At 48.5% G+C, this 27,403-nt stretch overlaps 1 protein-coding gene across 4 annotated transcripts in view; it reads left to right on the forward strand.

The window, feature by feature from the left end:
- The window catches only part of Txnrd1 (thioredoxin reductase 1), an 89,243-nt gene that overhangs the window by 27,519 nt on the left and 34,321 nt on the right, over positions 1 to 27,403 (forward strand). The window contains exon 1 of one of the 4 annotated variants that reach the window (XM_059245653.1): positions 2,488 to 2,541. The exons of 1 other annotated variant lie outside the window; for it this stretch is intronic. The gene's annotated coding sequence lies outside the window, so the exon portion shown is untranslated. Of the gene's footprint in view, positions 1 to 2,487; positions 2,542 to 18,620; positions 18,745 to 19,937; positions 20,040 to 27,403 lie in introns of those variants that run through there. 2 more of the 4 variants (XM_059245652.1, XM_059245655.1) reach the window with 2 other exon arrangements.

Below are 27,403 nucleotides of genomic sequence, written 5' to 3' on the forward strand. Positions count from 1 at the left end.
GAAGGTGGGTGCTTTTGTCCCAGGAGCTTCCTGTTTCAGCTTTCTGTGTTCCCCCCGCCTGCCCAGTTCCCTGCTGTGGTCTTCAGAAGGAGTTTCTCTTTATTTTTTTATTTATTTATTTATTTTTTTTATTTTTTGGTTTTTTGAGACAGGGTCTCTCTGTGTAGCTTTGCCCCTTTCCTGAAACTCACTTGGTAGCCCAGGCTGGCCTCGAACTCACAGAGATCCACCTGGCTCTGCCTCCCGAGTGCTGGGATTAAAGGCGTGCGCCACCACCGCCCGGCGAGTTTCTCTTTAAACGTGTGCTGCTGAGGAGCTGAACTAGGAAGAGACTAGGGTGGCATCCGAAGCACAACAGGGCGGGCACCTCCACGCTTGTGTGACTGAACCCTTTCTCCTGCCTCCATCAAGATGTCCACCTGGTCGGGCAGCGCTCTTCTGGTGTGCTTCTGTGCAGAAGGCTGTCCTATGAGTGGTTGAATTTAGAACAAGGCAAGGATGCGTTCTGTCTGTCTCTCTCTCTCTCAGACTTTAATTTTGCAATTTAAAAATTCTGTGTGTGTGTGTGTGTGCGCGCGCGCGCGCGCGCGCGTGCAAGTGTCCGCCATATGTGTACATGCCCATGGAGGCCAGAAGAAAGTATTCCCTAGAGTTGGAATTACAGGCGATTGTGAACCACCAGACTAGGATCCTAGGATCCTGCCTCAGATCCTCTGGAAGAGCAGATTTCCAGCCTCCTCCCTCCCTTAATTTTTTTGTGACAGCATTTGGTCTGGCTAGGAGGCTAGTCTGGACCTAGCTATTAGACCAGGCTAGCTTGGAACTCATAGAGATCTGTCTGCCTCTACCTCTCAAGTGTTAGGATTAAAGACATACACCAACATGCATAGTATCTTTATTATTGTTATTATTGTGTGTGTGATGTATCCCATATATGTGCATGCCCGCTGAGGTCAGAAGCAAGTTTTAGATCCCCTGGAGCTGGAATTACAGGCGATTGTGAACTGCCTGACATGGGTACTGAGAACTGAACTCCCGTCCTCTGGAAGAACAGCCAGTGTTCTTAGCTATGAGCCATCTCTCCAGCTCCAAGAATCCATTCTCTTAATTGATGATTTCCATAAACTCTAGCCACTCTGGTCTTTAAACATTTTTTATTGTGTGATAAAGAGATATGATTCTAAAGTTTCCTAAAGTATTGCTGATAGAATATTTGTGGGTTTATTAAATGCATCTATGTAACAGCCTCCTTTATTACAAATTCAAATGTTATTTAGTTGTGTAAATTTGGCAAAAGTAACTTTTATTTATTTAGTATAATTTTGTTTTTTACTAGTATAATTTTCAGAATCTTGAGCATATGTATTTGGCTTGTTCTGTTTAGTGGTGAGTATATGTGTTGGCATGTGGTATATGCGTGTGTACATGTTTGTGTGTATGCACGTGTACATATGGGCATATGTGTTTATGCACACAAGCTTTTGTGTGGCGGACACAGGCTGATGTCTTTCTCAATTGCTTTCCCCCTTATTTCTTGAGACAAGGTCTCACTGAGCCTGGAGTGTACCGACTCAGCTGTACAGGCTGGCGGTGAGCGCCAGGAAGTCTGTCTGTTCCCTGACATGCACCACTGGGTGGGCCTGGGGGCTCAGAACTTGGGTTCGAATGCTTCCACAGCAATCACATTACTGATTGAGCCATCTCTCAAGACCGTGTTTTGTGTTTTGAGACAGGCTCTTTCTATCGAGCCCACATTGGCCTGTCACTCACTCTGAGGTTCAAACTGGCCCTGAATTTACCACAATCCTCTTGCTTCACCCTCCCTAGGCTAGGTTGACAGGCATGCAGCACCAGACTTAGATGAGCATGATTTTTAATAGATGTGTTGGTTGAAGTTTTTTTTAGCTGAAAAAATATTTTGACTAATTATGAGGATGTGTTTTCCCCTCCCTGGAATAGCATGTTGTGTTTTGGAAATACTAAGTATCCTGGTGCTTTTAAAAACATGGTCATTATTAAACCCATTTCATGGTTCAGTACACTGAGTCACCAAACGTAGGTAAATCAATACAGTAGAATAAATTCAACACATTTCAAATGCTGTATTAAAGATCATTAGTCCCAATGGGGAGAGTCTCCTAAGTTACATAAAGATGAGCTGTAGATGGGGAGGGAAGCTGACCCCACAATTGAAGGCCCTTGCCACCCAGCCTGACCCCTGAGTTCAGTCTCCAGGACCCGGCTGCTGGAAGGAGAGGAGCCACTCCACACGTGCATCGTGACACACGTGCACGTGCACACACACACACACACACACACACACACACACACACACACGTGATTAATACATGCACTCAGCCTTTTCTGCTGAACTGGGTAGTTCTTAGACAGCCGGCTGCCGAGGAAGCCCCACGGCTGGGGAGGTTTTCCCGTTGGTCGTCACCTCACTTACCATTCTCCTTGTTCTTCAACTCCCCCAGGTAAAGAAGTTGTTTATGTCTATGTGTGTCCCTTGTCTTTTGCTTCAACTTGACCAAGCAGGTAAGAGCCTGTTTGTTTTATGAGTTGATGGTGACTGTGTGTTTTATGTTATGTGTTCTGCCTGCTTGTGGTCTGTTTGTTTCATTTGGTTTTCCTGTTGAGTGAGGTCTGACTGGCTGTCGAGTCCTCTCTGTGACTGTTAAGAAGGCCTCCATAGGAGACCCGCCTTCTCCCTTAGCCTCTACCTAGTTTATGGCTGTGGTGTACCTTGGTGTTTCCTCTTGTTGGAGTTACTGCCTGATAATCCTGAACCTAGTTACTGGTACAGTATTTGCGTGACTTTATTTACAAATCTGTCTCCCTTCTAGCAAGTAATTCTGAAAAACATGTGAATCAGACAGGAACTGAGATAGATTTAGAGGTCATGAAAAGCAGCGGAGCTGAAGTCCCACGGAAGGAGCCATGAAAAACCGTTGCATGAGTCTAGACTCAGGGCGAGCGCGGTTGGTGGAGGAAAATGGAAAGTTGCTCATGGCCTTGTTGGTGGGTCAGGATACTCCAGTGACTCAGGGCAACAACAGGAATGGAGCGAAGTGCCTAGCGCCCAGGAAATGCCAGCCTTTGCGCCCAGAAGCTGGGGGAGTGGCCGTGGGCACGCACAGTCTCCCTAGTCTTCGAGGGATTAAACAACAGAGAAGGACTCAGCTTGAGAAGAAAGAGATAGTGACAGTTGGGACAGAGGAGCATTTGGGGGTGACGCTCATTCCCAGGGCAGGAGGAAGTAGATGTGTGGCGGTTCCTACAGACAGATTCCCAACCCCGAGAGTCAGGTAACAACTTCCCCTCATCCTCTCTCCCAGTGTGAACAGAGCGGGTTTGTAGAACCCTGGAGGTGTCCATGACCTTCCGTGACCCCAGACGCAAACCTGACTGACGTTACCTGCCTTGTCTACTGCTTTGGCCTTGTTTGTGTAAAAGCAACAGTGGGAAACCTCCTCCTAGTGGCTCAGCAGGGAAGGGATCCCCTGCGCTGGTGGCGGCGGTCACGTGCTCTCCACCAATCGGGGAGGAAGATGTCCTCACGATGGCTCAGTGGTCAAGAGCACTGGCCGCTCTGCAGAGGCCCCGGGTTCCATTCCAGGCACCCACTTGATGGCTCACATCATTAACGTGATCCTTCCTGCGTCAGAGACTTACACAGGCTTTCCTCTAAGTCTCGGCAATGCCCCCAGTGACGTAGGGGTGAGTTCACCTTCTCACCACGAGGACACGGAATGTAGAAAAGCATTACCACGCAGATCGCTTCCTCGGATGCTTCTTCAGAGCCCTTGTCGGCGCACCCCGCCTGCCTTAGGCATGAGACCTCAGGTATTGGTGCCATGACAGATGTTCCTGGAAGTCAGGGTGGCTTTTGCAACTGGAGGTTGTGCAATAGGTCACCACGCCAGCCACCTCTTAGCCATACCTGTGGGTGAGCTGCCTCTCAAATGGCTTGCTGATGCAGGAAGCCTTGGTCTGCCCGGGAGAGTGTGCTAGTGTCTTTGGCCTGAAGGGTAAGCAGAGCAGCAGTTAACATCGACGAATGTGGACTTCCCATTGTGCACTGGCTGCCATCTTATAGCTATGTGCATGGAAAACAGATTTAAATTTTGAGAGTACTTGTGTGACAGTTTGCCCGAAGTATCCGTCCAGACACTGCATGTCACCCGCGGGGGCTCCAGTGCACATCCTTAGCTCCTGCTTTGATGTTTATGGGGGAGAGGGCCCCGTGTTTGAGTTCCTTTTCATCTCAGGGTCTCTCATTCTTACTTAACTGCCCCCCCAACAGCCTTATGTGGTGGTTGGACTGAGTTCTGTGTTACAGAGGGAAGCAGATGCCGTTGGCTGAGGAATCTGTTCACTGTGGCTGTCAAGCCCAGACCTGTCCTGCTGCCCCTGTTGCCTCTGCACCGATTGCTTTTCTTACGCAAACATAGCTCCTCACCAGCACAGACACCCCAGCCAGCACTGGTTTCCACGTGGTCCTTTGTTCGTTCCTCCAGCAGCTGTGTTTGGGGGCATCTGCTCAGGTGCCTGGCGCTGCTGGCAGGAGAGACTGGGTGACGGGCACACCTCATTCTTGCCATCTCCTCCTCAGTATCTGCCTCCCCTGTGCTTCAGTGTACGTGTCGTGGGCTCACAGAGGAGCGTGAGGAGATGCCGGATAGGCGTTTTCTCAGGAAAAGGTCAGGGGCTAGCAATCGATGACAGTGAGCAGAAACAAGTTACAAAATCGCATGGCTTCTCCAGGGCGTTCATCAAAGAGGGAGCGGAGGAGGAAGAAGGGGGCCTTTGTCCTACAGGAGGTGGGGGTTCCTGGAAGTTGTGTCTGTTTATATTTTTTATCTGTGTGTGTGAGTACAGACAAGCGCACACCACAGTGTGTGTGTGGTCCGAAGACAACTTTTCGGAGCACTCCTCACCTCCGCCTCGCTGAGGTGCTCTCTCTTGTTGTTTCTGCTTTTGTGACGCTGCTCCAGACTAGCTGGCCTGAGGGCTTTCGGTGGGTTCTCCTGTCTCTGTCCCAGCCCTCTTCAGGAGTGCAGGAATAGCAGGTGTGTGGCCCCCCGTCTGGCTTTTTTGTGGGCTTTGGGAAATAAATTCAGGCCAGGCTTATGAAGCAGGTGCTTTTACCCACTGAGTTCTCTTCAGCCCTCTGTGTATTTTTTTCTTAGTGAAATTTAAGATAGTCATTAAATATTGAGTGTAGCTAGAGTTTTCCTGCCTGGCCCACAGTCAGGACAAATCTCTGTCACCTGCCAGTCCCACAGCTGCTCAGGCCCAACCAAGTAAACACAGAGACCTATATTGTTTACAAACTGTGTGGCCGTGATAGGCTGCTTGCTAACTGTTCTTATATCTTAAATTAATCCATTTCTGTAAATCTATACCTTGCCACGTGGCTCGTGGCTTACCGGCATCGTCACATGCTGCTTGTCATGGCGGTGGCTGGCAGTGACTCCTCCTAACTTCCTGTTCTCTCAATTCTCCTCTCTGTTAGTCCCGCCTATACTTCCTGCCTGGCCACTGGCCAATCAGTGTTTTATTTATTGACCAATCAGAGCATTTGACATACAGACCATCCCACAGCAATTGAGAGTTTATTTGTAAAAGTATTAAAATAGAGATGGACTTGAGCAACAGCTTGGTAGGAAAGGGAATTTGTGGCGTGTGAGGCAGGTTCAGTGAGAGGGTACAGGGTAGAGGCCATCCTCTGGTCTCTGTGCATGCACAGGAGCACACACTCCAGTCAGAACAGTTCTGTGGAGTCAGATTCTCCTCTAGCCTTCGCAAGGGTTCTTAGGGTAGAACTTGGGTCATCAGGCCTGTACAGCAAGTGCCTTTACCCACTGAGCCATCTTGCCAGTCCCCTTGTATTTTTTAAAATAATTTTTGTTATTACTTGTATGTCTATGGGTATTTTGTCTGTATGTATGTCTGTGCACCGTGTGTGTGCTCACAGAGGTCAGAAGAAGGTGTTGGGTTCCCCACAACTGAGTAACAGACAGTTGTGAGCTAACACGGGGGTGCTGGGACTCAAACCCATGTCCTCTGGAAGAGGCTTCTCCAGGGTGTGTTCTGCTCTTACATAAGTGGATGACGAGGGGGTGGATATTAGTGATTGCAAGTACTCATGTAAGTGTTTATACATATCTTCCTCTTTTGGGCACATTTCTGTTTTCCAAAAAGTCTAGGAGTGGAGCTAAAAATAACTCCATGTTTCTCACAAGAATTGCTCTAAAATAGGAAATAGAAAATCTATCTTTTTATCATATAGATCTGGGGCCCAGTTCATGCCCAAAGGGTATAAATAGTGTGACCCATCTAGGTTCTTGTCCTTGTTTTGTTTTCTTGTGGTGCTGGGGGCCAAACCTGGAACTTGTCTGTACAGGGCAGGCAAGCACTTCACCACTGAGTGGCCTCCTCAGCCAGCTGGCCACTGGGGTTGTTAGATTCAAAGTAAGGTAGTAGTGTATCTATTGTGGTAACTAATTATGCCCCTTATCCAGCTGTTTAGTTGTGAATTGGACAGATTTAGATGAAGATTTTCATCATAGGAACTTTATTTAGTTGATATCTAGTCAGTCGGTCTTGCTAACAAATAATGAAGGGCTTCTCTTATACTTAAGTGATAATGAGTCCTGCTCTGTTTGTGGTCATTAGTCAGAGTCATCACAAGTCCAGAGCTCTTGAGCTTCTGTTTCCTCATCTGTAACATGGAGATGAGATGAGGGTACATATAAAACGCCTCCCACAGTTCCTGACACATAGTTATAGCAGTAGCTGCTAACTCGTGAATTAGCCGTCCATAAAAATGATTCATAGAAGTTTAATAGCATGGGAAAAATTCTACATCATAATCTTTCACGAGAAAAGCAAAAATATTTAAGTAGATTTTTGTCACATACCACATCTTGCTTTAGAAAGCAAAGGAGGAGAGCTGGGCAGCGGTGGCACACACCTTTAATCCCAGCACTTGGGAGGCAGAGCCAGGCGGATCTCTGTGAGTTCAAGTCCAGCCTGGTTTACAGAGTGAGATCCAGGAAAGGCGCAAAGCTACACAGAGAAACCCTGTCTCGAAAAACCAAAAGAATAAAAAAAAGAAAGAAAGAAAGAAAGAAAGAAAGAAAGAAAGAAAGCAAGCAAGCAAAGGAGGGCTGGAGAGATGGCTCACCAGTTAAAATAAAAGCCCTTGTTTCTGCAGAGGACTGAGGTTCTGTTGCCGACCTGCACACAGTGGCTATAATTCCAGTTCCAGAGGATCAGGTGCCTTCTTCTGACTCCCATGGCCACCAGGGACACATGTGGTGCATGTAAATACATGCAGGCAAAACATGCATATACATAAAATAAATCTAAAAAATATGAAAAGCACAGGAAAAGGGTTGAAAATTCTGGTGTTTGTATACTTGCCCTTTAGTGTCAGGCACTGTGGAAATATAGGTGAATAAGATCTGATTCTCTTTAGGAGAAAGGTCTTAAACTATTTATTTTAATTTTTTACAACTATGTGGATCACATGTACCCGTGTGGCAGTGTGTGTGCATGTGGGTGCAGATGACTTGTGGAGTCCAGAGGCATCGGCTCTCCCTAGACCTTACAGACAGCTGTGAACCCCGGAAAGTGGTGCTGGCGGACAGATTCAGTCCCTCTTCCAGAGCACCTCGCCATCTCCTCATCCACAGGAGAAAATTTTAGTAGAAGACAGACTCACAATCTGGGGTGGAAGAAATGGAAGAAATCCAGGGTGTTGCTCAGATTTCCGCCATAGAGTGTGGGCTGTGTGCCACTCACCCTCTCAGAGACCGACTTCTAAGGAACACAGTGATTTTTATCTCGGCCATGCTAGAAATACAAGGGGCAACTGTTCATGTCTGGGTGAGCTGGGGGTGCGGACTTGAGAAGGCTTAATCTACAGATAAAGTTCAAGCTTTGGGGATGAATTGGAACTCTCTGAAAGTGTGTGGAGTGAAACCAGAGCCTGGGTCTTCACTGCAACCAGACAGTGAGATTCTTCCTTTTAAGATTCCCTATAATGTAGTACAGGTAGTCTGGTTATGGTTATTTTTTTTTCCACAAGAGTCCTCACACCCCAGACAAAAATGGCTTAAAGTAGTAGAAGCCCATTTTTCTTTGCTGAAATAAGTCCAGACAGAAGTAGTCTGACCCTGGAAATCTGACTTCCCGTAGCCCTCACCATCTGTCTTCCCACTTGCTCTTTAAGGTGAGTGCCCAAACTAGCCACCGCCACCGCCACCTCCACCCCTACCACCTCCTCCACCACCATCATAACCACCACGACCACCACCACCACTACCGGGAAGTGTTGAAAGAGAACATGCCCCTTCCCCGAAAGAATATTTCCTGGAAGTTACACATAACAATTTGCCTAGACTTATTGGCCAAAATGTAGTCACTTAGACATGCCAAAGGGAGACTGAGAAATGAAATCTTTATCTTAGGATGTTGTATGCCCCGGTGAGGCTGATAACATCTTGTGTTTCCCTGTGGAGAGGCTCACACTGGTTCATCTGAAAAGACAGACAACAATTTCCATACAGGCCATTCATGTCTCCAATTTAAATGCAAGTATAAGCCAGGTGCAGAGGCTCGGGGACAAAGACCATTTGCGCTTCAGTTTGAGACTAACTCAGGCAACGCAGTGAGCCTCTTATCTCAGAAACGGAAAGCAGAGAGCAAACAAATTAAAACAACCACCATAAATGTGGATGCTTTACAGTGTGGCCTGTATGTGACAGCACCTCGTCTTTTTGGAAAGGCCAGGGAATTGCACACTGAACTGGAGGCCTAGCACAGGTTTTTCCTCTGACAAAGACGAAATCCACTTATGACTAACTTTGAGCCCTGTCCAGAACAGTAGCAGGTAGTCCAGTGTCCTCCTCCACCTCACTGATTTAGAGTTCCTGAGAATTTTAATGATTAAATAAACAGTTTCAGTCTGTAGATAAGAGAATTATGAGGTACTAGGTGGGACATACAGGTTCTCCTCTGTGTGAGTGGGAAGGCTGGTCTTTTGTTTTGTCCTGGTGCTGTGGAACCATGTGCATGCCCACAGGAGCTTTCCCACTAGGCTACATACAACCTGGAAAGGAAAACCGCGGCATCCTATGCGACATAGGTCAGTGTCAGCTGAAACCAGGGCCTGGCGGCGGCCCAGCCTTCCTCTTGCATAAATAAATCCAGTAATAAATCATAGACTTCCTTGAAACTATATGGGGACTGCTCCACTCCAGTTATTTAAGTAACTTCATTGCCTAGTTCTTGAGCATGAACTTGTAGATGATCACATCACGTTGCAGTCAGTGTTAAAAGGTTGGACTAGCCAAGTGTTTGCTACCCATCAGGAAGATCCAGGGCTCCTTCTGGCTCGGCTCAGGAGGTGACTATGGCCTTCCATCAACTCCCTGTAGTCAGGTGTCGGCAGTCTGGGCTTTTCAAGAAATTGGAGGAAGATGCTTCTCACAGTATCAAGTACCTCATAGTACGTATACGCACTTAGTGGGTAGTAAGAAGCAATATGATACTTCTAAAAGCTGACTACCATTAGTAATTAGTCCATGACTGCCTGACTGGGGGTGAGTGTGGCTGAGCTCCAGATTTATAAGACAGGACATCTGAGAGTTTACTGGAATGGAGCCCACGCTTCCCAGGGCTCTTCAGGCTGGTGGTTTTCTACATTAAAGCCTTTCATCTTTCCACTGGGTGTGTGCTGGCACACACCTGGAATCCCAGCACTTGAGAGACTGGAGCAGGAGGATTGTGAGTTCAGGGCAGCAGGGGCTAGAGGAGAAGCCCCGTCTCAAAAACAAACAAATGACAAAAAACCATTTCCCTTCTTCTAAAACTAAAATAGGATAGTGAAAAATGTAAAGTGATAGCACACAGGAGTGTCTTTCTGCCTGTCCTAGCAGTGTGAACACGGCAGCTTTGTATGTTTGTGTAACACAAACCACGTGTGTACAGTAGTGTACTGTTTCCACTCCTAACCCGTGGACTACGCAAAGCATGCTTTTTCTCTCCCCGGGAAAGACATGCACTGTAGAAAGCGGTGTGCTCGGGGCTGGGGTGCAGGTCAGTTGGCAGAGTTCTTGCCTACCATGCAGGAAACCCTGGGTTTGCTCTCCGGTACCACAGAGATGGCCTGGTAACACTTCAGAGGTGAAGTCAGGAGAATCAAGGCCGCCCTCAGCTCCATAGCAAGTTCAAGGCCAGTGTGGCCTAGGTGAGATTGTATCTGAAAAAAATTAAATATAATGACATGCTTCCTACAGACTGGGAATGAGACGGTGAATGTTGCCCTTTAATTAGATTGTGGACGGGGTCTAGTGTAATACATTGTTGAGAGTTTACTGTAATGACTAACCTCATACAAGCGGAAAATGAAAGCCGTCCAGCTTTAGACCGTGTCAGAACCCGATGACGCTAACATTGATTACCTATCATGCTCTTGAACTCGATGACGCTAACACTGATTACCTATCGTGTTCTTGGTCCTTCTCTGTTTACTAATCTCATTCAACAACTGCCACATGAGGTATAGAGACTGTATGATTATATCAGCACTTTACAGGGGAGTAAACTGAGGCATGGAGACGTAACAGAATTCTCCCATGGGGGCACAGCTTGCTAGCAGGAAGGCCAGGCTGTCGCTTCAGGGCAGGCTCCCCGACGACGACGACGACGACGACGACGACGACGATGACGACTAAAATACACTGCTGGTCAGTAGAAAATTGAAGGAGACGTGACAGTGTGGGGTGTGCCCAGATCCGTGGGAGACAGACGGGGCCCCGTTTAAAGGCAGGGTATGGGGTTCCGGAGCACACCTGGAGTTGGACAGTGTGGAGTGCTGGTAGGGGGCGGGGCTCAGCCGAGCACTCTGTCCTTGTTTCTGAGGATGCTGCTGTAAGAGGAGACGCAGAGGAAGACAGCTGGTACCCAGACGGGAACTCCTCCCGTGAGGAGAGCCACCATTAGCCAGTCAGGGATTTTGTGCCTAGACCGGTAGCGTGAAACAAGCCTAGGCTGAAGTGTTCCTGCCGGACACCGACAAACAGTTCAGGTAGGGCTCCTTCACCTGCAGACGTCTGCAAGCTTCTCTCCACTCCACGGACACCCCAAAACACGCAGAATCCTAGCACCAGATGAAGTCAAACCTGGAGTGAGGATCTGCTACGGGGCATGCCCTGTGCCAGGCACCGGGGAGGGGGGGGGGCAGGTTAGCTCCTCAAGCGAATAACGTGTGGTGGAGAGAGGAGCAGGCTGATGGATCGTGGCTAGCTGTGAGCTCTCAGGCCCTGAGTTACTCAGTGGAGCCGATGCAAGACTCCAAAGGGCTGTGGGAGAGGACCGCTGAGAGGCCGTCAAGCCCCTGGCGTGGAGGCCCTCAGGAAGTGAGAAATGAAGAGATGTCCTTAGTGCCACCTGATGGAAGAACAAAGGCGGAGTGACAGGGTCTGTGTTTGAGGGGAGATGTCTTCATGTGGTCATGGTCACCATGTAGGATTTCACAGTTGCCAGGATGGATGCTGTGTGGATGAAGTCTTCTTTGGCCTTTGTTGGAAAGTTTCCACTGTTTTTTTTTTATCTTTAGCATGTTGCTTTTTATACTTCTTGGCCTGTTCCTCCCTGTACGTTACTAAACTGTGAAACAATGGATCTATATCTAAGGCTTTTTGTTTGTTTTGTTTTAGAGAAAATTTTTTACAAACTTGTGTGTATGACTGAGTGCTTACATGTATATCTGTGCACCATATCTGTGTCTGGTGCCCATGGAGGCCAGAAGAGGGAGTCAAAGTCCCTGGAACTGGAGTTGGAGACAGTTGTGAGCTTTCTTGCGGGTGCTGGGAATCAAACCCGGGTCCTCTGGATGAGCAGCCAGTGCTCTTAACTGCTGAGCCCTCTCTCCAGCCATGTTATTTCTGATGCAAGATCTCACTGTGTAGCCCTATCTGGCCTGGAACTTACTATGTAGCTCAGGCTGCCTTTGAACTCATAGAGAACTTGTTCTCTGCTTGCCAGGTGCTGGGATTAAAGGCATGGGCCACCTGGACTTTACCCCAGCTCTAACATTGACCTGCTTTGATAAGAGTCTCTTGGCTTTCTACAGTCCTAGTTTCTAATATCTTATGGTGTGATACCTTGATGCTTTGGGGAATTCATTAAATATATTTGGAAGTAAGCCTTTGAATTACAAATGGAGTCCAGTGTGTCCTTGTTTCACCTCCCCATATACAAAGAAGTTCTGTTTCCTTTCCATGACCCCAACACCTTTTTGTCTATTGCTTGGTCTGCCTGAAACAGTGTGCTCATGTAGTAGCTCAGCACTGTGGTCGGAAACAAGGAACTGGGGTAGTCTCAGCCCTGTTCTCACTAGCTGGGGGCCCACAAACGTAGCCTCTGATACCCCAGGTCTTCCCGTCTGTAAAATGGGGAAAATAAGAACATTCCCCCTTTTCAGGTTGTTGAAAGGACTCACTTAGTCGTGCATCCTGGGTTTACACGCGGCACATGCTGAGTACTGACGGTTCCCCTCACTGTTCCCACCTCCATTGTTTTTCAGGCTGTGGTGAAGGCCACTAGACTTATGAGCCCTCCCCAGTGAGCCCACACCAGTAGCTGCTTCTCTTCTGTGTATTCAGTGGCGCTTATGGACCAGCACATGGGAGCCTTCACCACGGTCCAGGCACTTCCCAAGCAGATTACAGCTGGGGTTTTATTCCGATGACCAGTATGTTTTCACTGTTGTCCCAGCTTCTCTTGGGAAAGAACAAATTCTTTTTTTTTTTTTTTTTTTTGGTTTTTCGAGACAGGGTTTCTCTGTGTAGCTTTGCGCCTTTCCTGGAACTAACTTGGTAGCCCAGGCTGGCCTCGAACTCACAGAGATCCGCCTGACTCTGCCTCCTGAGTGCTGGGATTAAAGCCATGCGCCACCACTGCCCGGCAAGAACAAATTCTTAGAAGTGAGATTCACCTTTCTAAAACTGTAAGAGAGACCCCGGACACTTGTCATGTTAAAACATTTTCCCTCTATGGAAAAGATCTACTCTATATGAATTAACTAGTAGCATCCTCAATTTACAGATTTAATCTCTGAACACATATAGGGATTGCTATATGTGCACACTGTATTAAGTGCTGGGCATCCAGTAGTGAAAACAGTAATTGTGGCCTCTGCTCACTGGTGCTACTTACATTGAAATCAATTAAATAAAATAAACAGATCTATACTCATGCAAACTGTCTCTAAGAGTTCAGTAGTCACATGGCACTGAGGCAGGAGAACACACAGGAACATCTCTGTCACAGCGAAAGTTCTACTGGACTGTGCTATTCTAGAGGAAGCTGATGTGGATCAAATAATCCTAAACAAAATATAATTGCAACTGTGAGTGCCAGGGAGAAAGACTGCCTGGTAATGTGGCATGTTTCAGAGGACTTGGCTTCTTTGATGGAAGACAGGTTTGAACTGGATTTGTGGAGTAGTTGGGAATCAGCGAAGCCCTGTGGTGAGAGGAAGCACCTGTGGTGAGAGGAAGCACAGTAATTAAAGGGATGGAGGGCAGGCTAATGACCTGGGGGTAGAGGAGGTCTGGGTGAGATGAGGAGGCGGAGGACTACGAGGGCCTGGTGGGAAGGAGATAAGGGAGCTGGGAAGCCTCTAGTTAGGGAGAACCCGGGTTACTTCAAAGTCCTACTGCATCATAAATGTGTGTTCAAATACGTTCTGCTGTCACCGTGTCCCTTCCCCCGTGGGACCAGCCACACTCCCCTCAATATATCACTATGACAACATGCTGTAATCATCTTTTTCCTAGAGGAACAATGACACAGGGACCCTAGCACTGTTGGCCCCGTCCTGCATCCTCTTCAGACCCCACTCCCTGCACCGTCTCTACTTCCCTCCTCCAGTTCCTGTTGACCTGTGGCGAGGATCTGTTCCCTTCGCATTTTCACAGGTCCTCATCTCACAGGATCTTGGCAGCACTGGGTCTGTAGATCTCTCTCCTTAAACAGGAGCACTTTCCAGCAGCTTCTGAGAGACTTGGTTGATTTTTTTTTTCTGCCTACATCCTCCTGGGTCCTCCTCCTTAGCTGGGTGCTTTTTTTCCTCTGTAACTTGGTGCTCAGGGCTCTGTCTCTGGGCCACCTTCATTTCCCTAAATACACTAACTCTCCAGGTGATCTCATCTAGTACCATAGTGTGAGAATTAATTTGTGTGTCAACTGGGCCCAGCTATGGCCACCCACTCTTTAGTTTGACAGTAGATGTTGCTGTGAAGGTATTTGAAAAGTGTAATTAACATCGAAATCAGTAGATTCAAAGTAAAGTGGATTCCCTTCCATAAGGCTTTATCCAGCTACTTCAAGGCCCTCGGGAAGAGAAGCCAGAGGCCCACTGAAGGGGAAACACCTTGCCTGCAGAGTTCTACTTACATCTGCAGCCTGTGGACTGTAGATTTGTTGGCCTTCTAAATCAGAGTCATTTCTTGGAGACAGGGTTTCCTGTTGTCTTGGCTGGCCTCAGACTCCCAACAAAGGATAACCTTGAACTTGTGATCCTTTGACCTTCACTTTCCAAACATTAGGATCATAGGATTTGTTGGCGGATTCCTTTTTTAACTTCACTTCCACCTTCTACTCACATATCCCATGGATTTCTTTTCCCTAGAAAACCATAATGCATGTAGTATTTCTATTTTATTTATTTACTTATTTATTGAGACTGGGTAGTCTTGACTGGCTTGGAATTCACTTGTAGATCAGGCTGGCCTCAAATTCATAGCTATCTATCTGTTTTCACCTCCCGAGTGCTGGGATCGAAGGCATGTGCCACCACGCCCAGCTAGTACATAGAGTGTGTCATTTATATTGGAGTCTCCTAATTTCTAATTTTTACTTTTAGCTCTGACCTCCAGATCTATTTATCTAGTTGCCTATTGGAAATCTCCGTTTAGAAAAAAACAAAAACAAAAACAAAAACAAAAACAAAACCATGCCGAGCGGTGGTGGCACATGCCTTTAACCCCAGCACTCTGGAGGCAGAGGCAAGTGGATGGATCTCTGTGAGTTCGAGGCCAGCCTGGACTACAGAGTGAGTTCCAGGACAGGCACCAAAGCTACACAGAGAAACCCTGTCTCAAAAAAACCAAACCAAACCAACCAACCAACCAAACAAACAAACAAAGAAAAAGAAAAAGAAAAAACCAAAACCCAGCATAGACCTCCCAAGTCAGACTATGGATTTGTAACAAACTAACTCCCTCCCACCCCCCAGTGACACCACTCCAGTGACACCACTCCAGTGACCCCACTCCCCCAGTTGCCAAGGCCCAACATCTGGATCGTAGATTCTTATCTTCCTTTGACATTTCTCATTCCACTGTCTGCAAACCTGTGTTTACTTTCAGCTTCTGCCTCACTAGTCCAAGCCTTCACGGCTTCTAGCTTCAACCTCCACAGCAGCTTCCTCCTGGTTTCTGGGCCTCCCTCCGACCATTTCTTCCTGGTTTCCTGCCTGGCTGGGTAGGTGCAGCCGGCTTCCTGGGATGCTCCTTGTTCTCTGCTCAGGAAGGTTTGCGGCCATTCCCTTCAGTCTCACCCACAGGCACAGTCTTGGTCTCTCACCCCCCTACTTCCTCTAGTCTTCAGAGTGCAGAGAGCTCTTTCAGCATGCCCCCCCCCCCACCCCGTTTGCCTGCTGAAAGGAACCAGTGGCTCCTATGAAGTGAGAAAAGCACCTTGTTTGTGTGATGATAGAAGCGAACAGGAAATTGATTATGACCGAGGGATTTCCCGACAAGGCAAGATTGGAGAGCCCACACAGGAGCCGCAGGACCCTGCTTTTATTCTACCTGGAGCCATGGCAAAGAATTTAGTAGTTTGGTGGCCATGGGGAAACACTGGGAAATTCTGTCTGGTCCCTTCTGTTCTCCCAAATAGAAACTAGGTTATGAGCAGAGGGAAGGCAAAACACAGCAGTGCCGTTAGAAATGTGAGAGAAGAGGGAAAGTGGAAGAGTCACCATGGCAGCTGGGAAACAGGACAGGGTGGAAGGATTGCTGGGCAGGGCTGAGGACAGATTGGAGGGTTGTGGCCCTTACTTAAAGTGGAAATCACTTTTACTCTCCAAGTGTTTCTCCAACTATGTTTGCTGCCTAAGTAGGGTGCAGACTGTGTGGACAGCTAGTATTAACAAGACTGCATCTTAGCTGGTTGCTGGGGGCGGGCAGTATCGCGTCTTTAATCCCAGCACTCGGGAGACAGAGGCAGGCAGATCTCTGTGAGTTTGAAGCCAGCCTGATCTACAGAGTGAGTTTCAGGATAGCCAGGGCTACACAGAGAAACCCTGTCTCGAAAAATCAAACCCAACCCCCCAAAAACCAAAGGTGGGTCTTGACTTGTCTGCGCCATTGAGAAGCCTGAACATAACCTTGAGGGCCCTAGAGAAAGGACGGTGTGAACAGTGATTGTTCCAGCTCAGTGTGCTCTCTGTAGGTGGACGTTCTACAGTGGAACACTTTGAACATAGTACGACCTATATGGTCTGTCTTAGCTGAGATGACATTTTAGAGAAAGACAAGCATTTTTCATCATTTTCTGAGTATCTGCTCAATATCACATTCTGGAGAGGCAAGAAATCCAACAAGGGCTTGCTTGTCCAGAGTTCTGATAGATTTAGATTTAGTGCAGTTATTAGTAGGTACTTGGGGCCACAAAGAGGGAAGGAAGAATTAGTAATAGTTGAGAATGAGGGAACCTCCCCAGAGGAGGCGACAGACTGTAGACTGCATAGGCTTTTAGGGGAGAAAGATAAGAGAACAAGAGCTCAGTCAAAGCGGTTCAAGGTGTTTGCTTAGAACGTGAGAAGTGGTGTGAGTCAAGGAGAGGCCTCTTCCTTCACCTGTAACTAACTAACCTGTAATAACTCCCTATGTTTCCCCATGAAGGGGAAGCTTCTGGGTGCCTGTGCCATAATTTGCTTATCTGAAGAGCAATGGGAAGTTGAAATGGCCTATGTAGTCTTTTCTAACAAGCTGTTAGAAAACTCAGCTGTGATCCCTGTGACCAGTAAGGCACTTCAGTGTCAAACTGTTGGAATCCCGTCATCCCGGCATTGAGTGTATTGCTCCAACTTCCGTGATTTCAAAGCCGCTCTCTACCCCAAGCCATGCTCTTGAAATAAGTTGCACTGTCTATTTAAGAATGAGGTGCTCGAGACCTTACTTTACAGACTGCGCTATATGGACTGCCTGAGATAAGGCAGATAAAATGCTTCATGCGGAGCTTGGTTCAGGAGGGCCAGGGGTAAAGGTAAGAACCATCCCTGAGTCCCGACTTCCTTTCCCGCTGATTTTCCATTCTTTGGTCCTTACCCACATTGGCCCGAGCACTTAGGAGCTGAGCACTTTGTTACAGCCCCACCATCTCCAGCATCCGGGGCGGCACCGCGACAAGTGTGTGGTGGAGAGTGTGTGAGACGTGTTGGGTCAGCCTGTGCGGTGTGTGTGTGTGTGTGTGTGTGTGTGTGTGCATTATGCAAGTTTCTTCCTTCCTTTCACCTTGGAAGAGCCTGGAAGGAATGCAGGAGTGCAGGAGTGCAGGAGGTGTGGTTAGGAGCCAACTAACTTTCACTTAGTTTTCTTTCACCCTGGCATTAACTAAAGTAGTGGGTCAGACACTTCACCCATCCATCTATCCATCCATCCATCCATCCACCCACCCACCCACTCATCCACCCGTCCGTCCATCCATCCATCCACCCATCCATCCATCCACCCACCCACCCACTCATCCACCCGTCCGTCCATCCATCCATCCACCCATCCATCCATCCACCCACCCGTCCATCCATCCACCCACCCATCCATCCATCCATCCATCCATCCATCCATCCATCCATCCATCCATCCATCCATCCAAGCATTCTCACTGACCTAGGAGCAGGAAGGCCTGAGAGGACATGGCCTTCTCTGACAGATGCTGGTGGTGCTGTGCCAAGTGCTAAATACACCCTGTTTTCCTAAAGTGAACTTAGAACCCCAAGCCTGACCGGGACAAGGAAGAAGTGCTGTAAGGAGATTAGTCACTTCTTTCCAGGGTTAGTCAGGATGAAGTAGACAGTGCTTTACATATCCAGGTAACTTCCTTCAGGGAACCACCAAACCTGACTAATCCATTGCCTTAGGGCAGTGGGTCCCTAACCTCCTTGTCAATTACAATCACTTTTGGAGTTGCCAGGGTCACAGCCAGCACCAAGGACGTCAGTACATCTGTGTGGGTCCTAAAGTTCCTCCTGTGACTCTGCAGGATTACAGAGCAGCGCCCAGGGCAGAGGCCAGCTCACTCCCCTCACACTCACTCTTCCCGGGGTCCGGCCCCCACCGTTCTGTGAATTGCAGCCGCAGCCGTGGGTCGGGGGCAGGTCTGAGCCGCAGGCTGTGGTTCCGTCCAATTAGGAGCTCTCCCTCGGCCGAGCCGACGGGTCAGGTTGCCAGGGCTGCACGAGGACTGGATTTTTGCTTTGTCATTCTGACACCGGCAGTTCACCCGCCCACTGAGAGCAGGGGCGTGGCTTCCCGGAGCCACTGGGAACCAGCCGCTCTTTACCCTCAGTTTGCTTCCGTCAGGCCTGGCAGCCACGCGGGAGGTGCGGGACGCCGCGGGGCCGGGAGAGCCGGTGATTTCATCTGACTTGTTCACGTAAGCTCTGTCAGCGTGGAGCTGACCGCCGGGAGCCGGGGAGGGCCCGGACGGTCGCTGGCGGGCCTGGGAGCATCGCTCCGGGGTGGTGATTTGGAAATGCCCGGGAGGGGGACATTTAATGTGTGTCCCATAGGGCTGGGTCTCCCGTGCAGCGAGCTAGGCTAAGCTCTTGGCAGGGTGCAGAGGATGGCCCGGGTCACAGAGCTTCAGTATACGGGGACTTGAGTCTGGTCCTTGGCTCCTGGTGGTTTGCAAGCTACCGGAGCAAATGGGTATCATTCGTACAGCAAGGGTCTTGATTTGTACATATAGGACAGTGTGACGAATATGAGTGCAGATCCGTGGTAATATTAAGAAATTGCATGTCCTTACAAGTGTTACAAGTGTTTTCACATGCTAAGTCCTAAGAAACTCCTGAAACTGTCACCGCATATGTGATGTTTTCCGAGTGGCTTGCTCCTCTTGACCCAGGCTGTTAAACAGGGCAGCTGAGATTGCTACACAGCCCTTCCCTAACTGAAGGAGGCGGTGCAGGCTAGTGCTGAAGAGCAGACTGTCCTGTCTGGATTTGAGTCCTGTCTGCAGTGTTGACTGGTTGCTCGAACTTGTGCAAGTTGCTTGGGTATAAATAGCTCAGTTTCCCTACCTGTGAAATGGACGTGGTAATACCTACATCTAAAGTACAGTTGTGAAGACTAAATGAATATATATATTATGTACATAATTATGTATAGATGGCATTATATATAATATACACATTATATATAACATATCGCATTATGGCCATGTTAACTGTTGGTATTAGTACTGAATAACTATTCTTTTAAGTGCTGGTATCAGTGTAGCTGTGGGCTCCGTTTTAAACTGTCCCAGACTTGCCGAGTTCACCCCTGAGTGAAATGGGACCATCCTCTGATCTCATCCAGAGCGTGGATGGACCGGGGTTTCAGAATCCAGGAAGCCCTGGCTGCTGCATCCTCCGGGTGCGGCGCCAACAGCCAGACCACACGGGGACGTGTTAGGTCGGTGTTTTCAGCCGCCCGCCCTTCGGGGCTGAGTTCCGGCGGCCGGCGGGTCGGAGTCCACCGGCCGCGGCGGCGGCGGGAGTGGCCGGAGGGCGCGTGGCGTCCCGGAAGCCCCGCCCGGAGGAGGAGGAGGCTTCACTGCCGCTCCGCTTTGTGCTACCGAGGGCGGCGGGGCCTGCGGCGGCGGGGGCGAGCCGAGCGGAGAGAGGCCGCGGGAGCCGGCGGCAGGCGAGGCCGGCGGAGGGCCGCTATGGTCCAGCCCTGAAGGTAGGGCCGCGCTCCCCAGCCCCGACCCCGGGTCCCCAGCCCCGACCCGGGACCGGCTGCCGACCCACGTGCTCAGATCCCGAACCGGGAAGGCACAGCCGAGCCGTTCACAGTGCCCTTTGCTCGGGTTTCCCCTCTCACGGCCTTCGGCGGCGGGTGAGTGCCTTGAGAGAAGGGCATCAGGAAATGCTTGCCCTCCCTCACCTTCCTCTTTAATTCGCTGAGGCTTGGGGCACCCAGAAACCCCAGGCTCCCACGAGCAGCCGGGAAGCCCCCGGGTTGAGTTTGTTTCCCGTCAGGCATTTCTTTTCCTAGGCCAGAGTTAACAGTTGAGTACACGTAAAGGAATGGGAGCTACCCTCCAGTGGCAAGTACGCCGGGTGCCTTTTTTTGGTCCATCCACTTGGGTGGAGGGGTGACAGCCTGCAGAATTACAAAAATGCACGATGTGTTGAAGTCAGAGGACGCTGCGGAGTCTGTTCTTTTCTTTCCCCACGTGGGTCTTAGGGGTCAGTAAGTGCCTTTTCCACGGAGCCATCTCGCCAGCCCTTAGGTGATTTTCAGAGTGACATATGCTGAGGCCTCTCAGTAAACCCAGGCTTGCTGAGTGTGAGAACGTTTAGATGGATGTGCTGTTAAGAAGGACATTAACAATTGATTCACATTTTTATTTCGTCTTTGCTTGCTTCTAAAAGAAACATACATTTTAAAGAATGAATATAGAGAATGGAATTAGACTTCAAAGACATAGCAAATAGATGGAAACTAATTAAGGGAGATAAAAGGCTTTTACCTTTAGTTAAAGTAGTTGTGTTACTCAGACCTTGAGTTTGCAAGTAAAACAACACAAAGACCTAGTAATGCATCTTCCTGGGGAAACCCCCTCTGTTGTAAGTGTATATTGAGAAGTTATAACCGTTTGATTTCTACATAATCGTATTCGCACTCTTGATTTTAACATCAATGGGAGTTAAAACTGTTAGTGTAAGCTTTGGAACTGACTGTTGACATGATCCTCTGACTTTTTCAATTTCATATGCCAGTTAGTTTCAGGCTTGTGGTGAGGTGCCTCAGAGCCATGAATGAAATATGTACATACTTAACATTTACTACACACATAAAGCTGCTCTATTGTGTATTTTCTTTTGGTTTTAATGAGTATTGCTAAAAGTGGGAGGAGACAGAGTAAGTAAGACTCAGGGTTGAGAATTTGAACCACTTGCTTGCCACAGTGAGTATATTATACACTTGTTGTTGTTGTTGTTTTTAACATACCAACCAGAGATCCCCCTCTCTTCCCTCCTCTTGCCCCCCCCCACCTCCCTCCTCCGAAAAGATAAGGCCTCCCATGGGGAGTCAGCAGAGCCTGGTACATTCAGTTGAGACAGATCCAAGCCCCTCCTTCTGCATCAGGGCTGTTCAAGGTGTCCCACCATTGGGCTCCAGGTAGTGGGCTCCAAAAAGCCAGCTCATGCACCAGGGATAGATCCTGATCCCACTGCCAGGGGGCTCCTTAAGCAGACCAAACTACACAACTGTCTTGCTTATGCAGAGGGCCTAGTCCAGTTATAGACACTTTGGAAGGAGTTTGTGCAAATGTTCTCTCCCTCTCTCTCTCTCTCTCTCTCTCTCTCTCTCTCTCTCTCTCTCTCTCTCTCTCTCTCGGGGAGGGGTGCCTGTGCCAGGATTGAACAGGGTTGTAAACATTCTGGGTAAGTGCTCTACCACAGAGCTGTAACCCCAGGGCAACATTTCAGTGTTGTGTGTCTGTAATGTTGGGTCTAGAACCCAGGGCCCTGCTGCTGGTGGGCAAATGTTCTACCACTTAGCTACACCACACTCCTAACCTTTCTTGTCTTCCTTTTTTTTTTTTCTTGAGGCAGTCTTCCTATGTAGATCAAACTGGCTGTGGAATTACGGTTTTCCTCCTGCCTCTGCCTTCTTGAATGGTAGGATTCCAGGTGTGTGCCACCGAGCCTGGCAGCATTTTAGTTTCTCTTTAGGGTAAGATTACAAGAATCCAAATTTACAGGATTCCAGAGGTTTTTAAATTTTTTATTACATTTGTGTGTGTGTGTGTGTGTGTGTGTGTGTGCACTTACCATGGTGTGCATGTGGAGGTCAAAGGACAACTTGTGTGATTCAGTTCTCTCCTTCCACCATGTGGGCCTCAGAGACTGAACTCACAGTGTCTGTCAGGCTTAGCAGCTAGTGCCTTTCCACACTGAGCTGTCTCGATGGCCCCGATTCCAGAGTTGAAAATACCTGCGTAAATGCCTCTCTTGGTGGCACTGAACAGAAAGCAAGGTGAATGGAGAGATGCCCGTTGGGACACTGCCAGGCATAGTTAAGCCTTCAATAGTATGGGAGAAGAGTCATGGGTGGTAAGATTAAAATTGGCCACATGAAGCCGGGCAACGGTGGTGGACACCTTTAATCCCAGCACTCAGCAGGCAGAGCCAGGCGGATCTCTGTGAGTTCGAGGCCAGCCTGGTCTACAGAGATCCAGGACAGGCACCAAGACGACACAGAGAAACCCTGTGTCGAAAACAAACAAACAAAAAAATTGTCCACATGAGACTCAATTTCTTAATGGCAAGAATAGAGGAGGTGACAGGCAGACAATAAAGCCTTGTGACATTCACCTCCAAGAAGATGGAGCCCAGTTGTGTTCATGCTGTAGTCTCAAGCCTACCCAAGTTAGCAGCGGCCTGGACTCTTCCTGATAGCCGCCAGAGAGGGTACAGGTTTCTTCTTGCCTGCATCACCTCAAGCACCTCATTCAGGCGGGCCCCACACTTCGAACGCTCCCTCCCCAGCCTGGCCAGGGGCCCAGGGCCCAGGGCGTCTTCCTTATGGATGCTTCTTGTTGCCAGATGTGCTTCCAGGGTAAAGGGCTCACTTTTCAGGGTGGTGTTGGGTACCTTCTTGGCCGGGGCCCTCCTGGTTGCTTTCACCTCCTCTCCCATGCTACGGTAAGCTCCTGGGAGCAGCCGTACCTGTAGTTCCCTAGATCCCCACTTTATCTGTTCTTTACATCACTTTCCGTGCAGACCCCCTTGGCCACGTTACCGCTGTGTTTCCACAGCACTCCACAGCCAATCCTCCTTTCTGGAAAAGGAGGAACCCTGCTAGAGACAATTTTCCGGCTTTCTTATGAAGGGGGCGAGGAAGGCTTACTTTGTGTGCCTGTGTTTGCAAGGGTGTGTTGTTAGTACTCCTCTCTAACTGAAGAAGATGCCTTAGTAACAGTAACAGCCGTTTGTGTGCTGGACTCTTAAGTTCTCACAACTGCCTGATGCAGGATCTGGTGTTATCCAGTATCGCAGGTAAAATAAAGGCCTCCAGAGTTACAGGAGCATGCCCAGATCACACAGCTGGCTACCAGGCAGAGGCAGGGTTGCACACTAGAGATCCCCTGTATGCAGAGTTCACTCTGCTCTGCTCGCGCCTCTGGCTTTGTGTTTCCACTCCTGAGACACATGCCTGCTCCTGGTCTGAGTCTTGCGTTGTGAGTAGGGATGGAGCCCGTGCAAATCCCAGTATTCCTAGCATAGTTCCGGCATACAGTAGACTTCCATTCATGAGAGGCTTGCTGAATGAGCCTTCATTCCACTGTGCCCACGACATCAGAAGGATGATATGCCTTTCCATGATGATGTCTTCCCTGTGTCCTTCAGCTCTTCATATGCATTCCATAATTAACACTCCATTCGTATACTCATCCCGTAAATATTCATTGAGTGGCAGGGACCTAGAGACTCACTTAAGGGAGTTAACATTGAAGGTCTGGATTTTGTTGAAGATGGGTTGTCAGGCGTGAAACTCTGAGCTGTTCAGAACTGGTTCTGAGTAGCACACTGGGAAACAATGGAGTTTTTGATATCTGACAGTCAGCGCCTTTAGCGTGCCGTTCGGGTGAGCCTTTGTCGGTCGGGAACAAAGTGCGGCCACAGTGGCTGCTTTACCAGGCGCCTGTGCTGCTTGCTTCAGGCTAGGAGTTACCGTGTTATCTTTAACTCAGTTCTGTAGGCTAGTATAGACACTTGCAAATACTTCTGATAGCCAGGCGGTGGGGGCACACGCCTTTAATCCCAGCACTCGGGAGGCAGAGGCAGGCGGATCTCTGTGAGTTTGACGCCAGCCTGGGCCACAGAGTGAGTTCCAGGACAACCAGGGCTACACAAAGAAATCCTGTCTCAAAAAACTAACCAACCCACCAAAAAGCTGGTTAGGGCTTAAGGTGCAGCTCAGTGGTAGAGGGATTGCCTGGCACACACAAGGCCCTGGGTCCAATCTACACTACCAAAAAATGTATACCAACAAATGTTTTTCTATAATTAAAAAAGTCAGCAACAGCATTTTAGGATAGATTAGGATACCCAGGAGACTGATGGTGCAAATGTGGAAACTCAAATACTCCTAGAGAGCAGTAAATGGAAATTAAGCATTTTTTTTAAAAGATGTGTGTGTTTATATGTGGATATGTGCATGTGAGTACAGGGCCCTGGGGAGCTGCAGTTACAGAGCTTGTGAGGATCTGACTTGGGCTCCAGGGACCCAGGTTCTCTGGAAGAGCATCAGTCCTAACCACTGAGCCATCTCTCCAGTCCTCCAAAGCAGGCATTTTTTAATTGAACCCAGGCCTGCTTCAGTTCTATCTCGAATAGTCATGTACCCAGTGTTTCACCTCTTGTGTTGATCAAAACGATGCTTTCTTGGCGTGTTTGAGTTCTGAAGTGTGTGGGTTGTCATTAGTTTTTAGGTATCGCGAAGCATGTGTTGTTACCACAGAGGAAGCTGGAGGTTCTGTGTGTTCTACAATACTTCACTGTCTAGGTGCAAGGTATTTAGTGTGACTTGACTTGCACTTTATCTTTTGCTTTATGAATATGCTGCTGCCCTGTGCCTGGGTGTATACAGCTCACTGGGAGCATGTGTGATTAGTAGGTGTGAGGCCCGGGGTCCGCTCTCCAGTACTGTAAAATAATATAATCCATTTTATATGAAAGAACACTTACTCAAAGTCCCTTTGGGGTACTACTGTACTTTTAAAGACTTCTAGTGGAATCCAAGGAGGCATTCATGAGAGCAGTACCTTTATGTGCAAACCCAACCTCTTCGTGGACCTGCCTTGGAAGAGCTGATAGAGTGCCTTACTCTTCAGGGCTCTTTTTTAAGATTTTATTATGTATACAGTGTTCTGCCTCCATGTACACCTGCAGGCCAGAAGAGGGCACCAGATCTCCTCACAGATGGTTGTGGGCCACCATGTGGTTTCCAGAATTGAGCCTGGGTCCTCTGGAAGAGCAGCCAGTGTTCTTAACCTCTGAGCTATCTCTCCAGCCCCCTCTTCAGGGTTCTAAACACTTTTTCATTAGTTGAAACTTTTTTTTTTCAATTTTCTATAGCAGTTTTCTTCCTGCTGATATTTTTACAGTAGAATATGCTTACTGCTTATTCCTCCCTGACAGTTGAACCTTTGAAAAGTATTTTTCCTTTCTTTCTTTTTTTAAGTCAGGGTCTCAAGTATCCCTAGCTGGCCTCAAGCTGGCTATGGAGCTGAAGGTGACTTTGAATCTGATCCTCCTGCCTCCACCTCCCAGATATTAGGTCTGCAGGTGTGCACTACCAATGCCCAGTGCTGAGGATCAAACCCAGGGCCTTGTGCATATAATACAGCTGTGCTGCATCCTCAGCCTAAAAACACTGTTCTTTCCCTAAAACAGTGAAAAGTAAATCACTACTTTGTATGTAAAAGTATCTTTGAGATACTTCGGAATTGTAGTAAGTACCTACTTAATCGTTAAGTACACCAGTCAATTATGTAATCTTAATTCTATACTTGAGAGTAATTTTGTAATTTCTGTCTTACAAATGAGGGACAGTGGTGGGCTGAAGGTTTAGCCACCTGTCTAGGCTAATACCAAATAGGGTAGATACAGATTGGGAAAGGGGCTTTTCTTCCCGTCCATTTTTAAATTTTAAATTAGGTGTATGTCTGTATCTGTGTTTCCGTGACTGTATCCCGTGTGTGCAGGTGCCCACAAAGGCCAGAGGAGGCTGGATCCCCTGAGGTGGAGTTACAGGGTGTCATGAGCCTCAGTCCCCTGGAAGAAGCTGCAAGTGCTCTTTACCTCTGAACCGTGTCTCCAGACCTTCCGGTCCATTAAGAATGTGTCTGGGGCTGGAGAGATGGCTCAGAGGTTAAGAGCACTGGTTGCTCTTCCAGGGGTCCTGAGTTCAATTCCCAGCAACCACATGGTGGCTCACAACCATCTGTAATGAGATCTGGTGCCCTCTTCTGGTACACAGGCAGAATACTGTATACATAAATAAATCTTTAAAAAAAAAAAAAAGAATGTGTCTGATGTATGTGTAGGCGTGAGTACCATGGTCATGCGTGGAGTTCAGAGGACATGTATGTGTGGGCATGAGTATTATGGTCTGTGTGTGAATGTGCTGGAGTCTAGCTCCAGTGAGCTCAGGTCCCAAAGAGGTGTGGAGTCCGTGAGAGGAGGAGACTGACACCTGAGAAACAAACCTCTAAGAGCAATTTCTTTCTTCAAAAGGCACGACATCGCATTTGTACCATGTAGCGTAACAGCGTCGAGCCATTTCCTGATTGCAGGCCTGTTCCTTCATTAGCTCGCCAAAGCGGGGACGGTCCTGAGGTCTCTTTTTCCATTGTACCACACCATCCTGATTCCTTCAGTGCCTGCTTCTGTATATAGCAGAGGGGAGCAAAGCCAGTCTAACTTGTTAGCAGGATCTGCTCCGCGGGGGGCAGACCAGATCTTGCCATTCATGCAGTAAGCCACCAGTCACCAGTCCTGTCTGAACTCTTACCCTAAGTGGCCTCGGGCTCTGGGCCTGGGCCCATTGTTTCTGCTGTGTGTTTTTCATCCCTGGGACCAGGTGTGCCCAGTTAGTAAATCTTTAACTTCTCTATTCCTGGTGTAACGACAGGGGCACAGTGGGGACTCTTGTGGGGGAATAGGCGGAGTTATCCTGCTACATGGTTCCACGGTGGTGGGGATTTTCTCCCGAAGAATTATTTTGTTTAAAGAGACTGTTCTCATCCTTCACCAACGCTCACACAAAATTCCCAAAGGAAGCTCCCATAACACGGGGAGAATCATTAAAGATGAGAGCAAACGGTGCTGGAGAGTTTTGATCCGCGGTGTCGAAATGCTGGGACTTTGTCAAGCAGCAGTTTTGCTGTGCAGTCCGTCCGTCCGTCTGTACCACACGTGGGTGCCAGTGGAGGCCGGAAGAGAGTGGAGGAGCTGGAGTTCAGGCAGTGGTTGGGAACGACCCCATGTGGGTGCTGGAAACCAAACCAATGTCCTCTGCAAGAGCTG

This window comes from Peromyscus eremicus, chromosome 18, assembly GCF_949786415.1.
Source record: "Peromyscus eremicus chromosome 18, PerEre_H2_v1, whole genome shotgun sequence".
NCBI lineage: Eukaryota > Metazoa > Chordata > Mammalia > Rodentia > Cricetidae > Peromyscus > Peromyscus eremicus.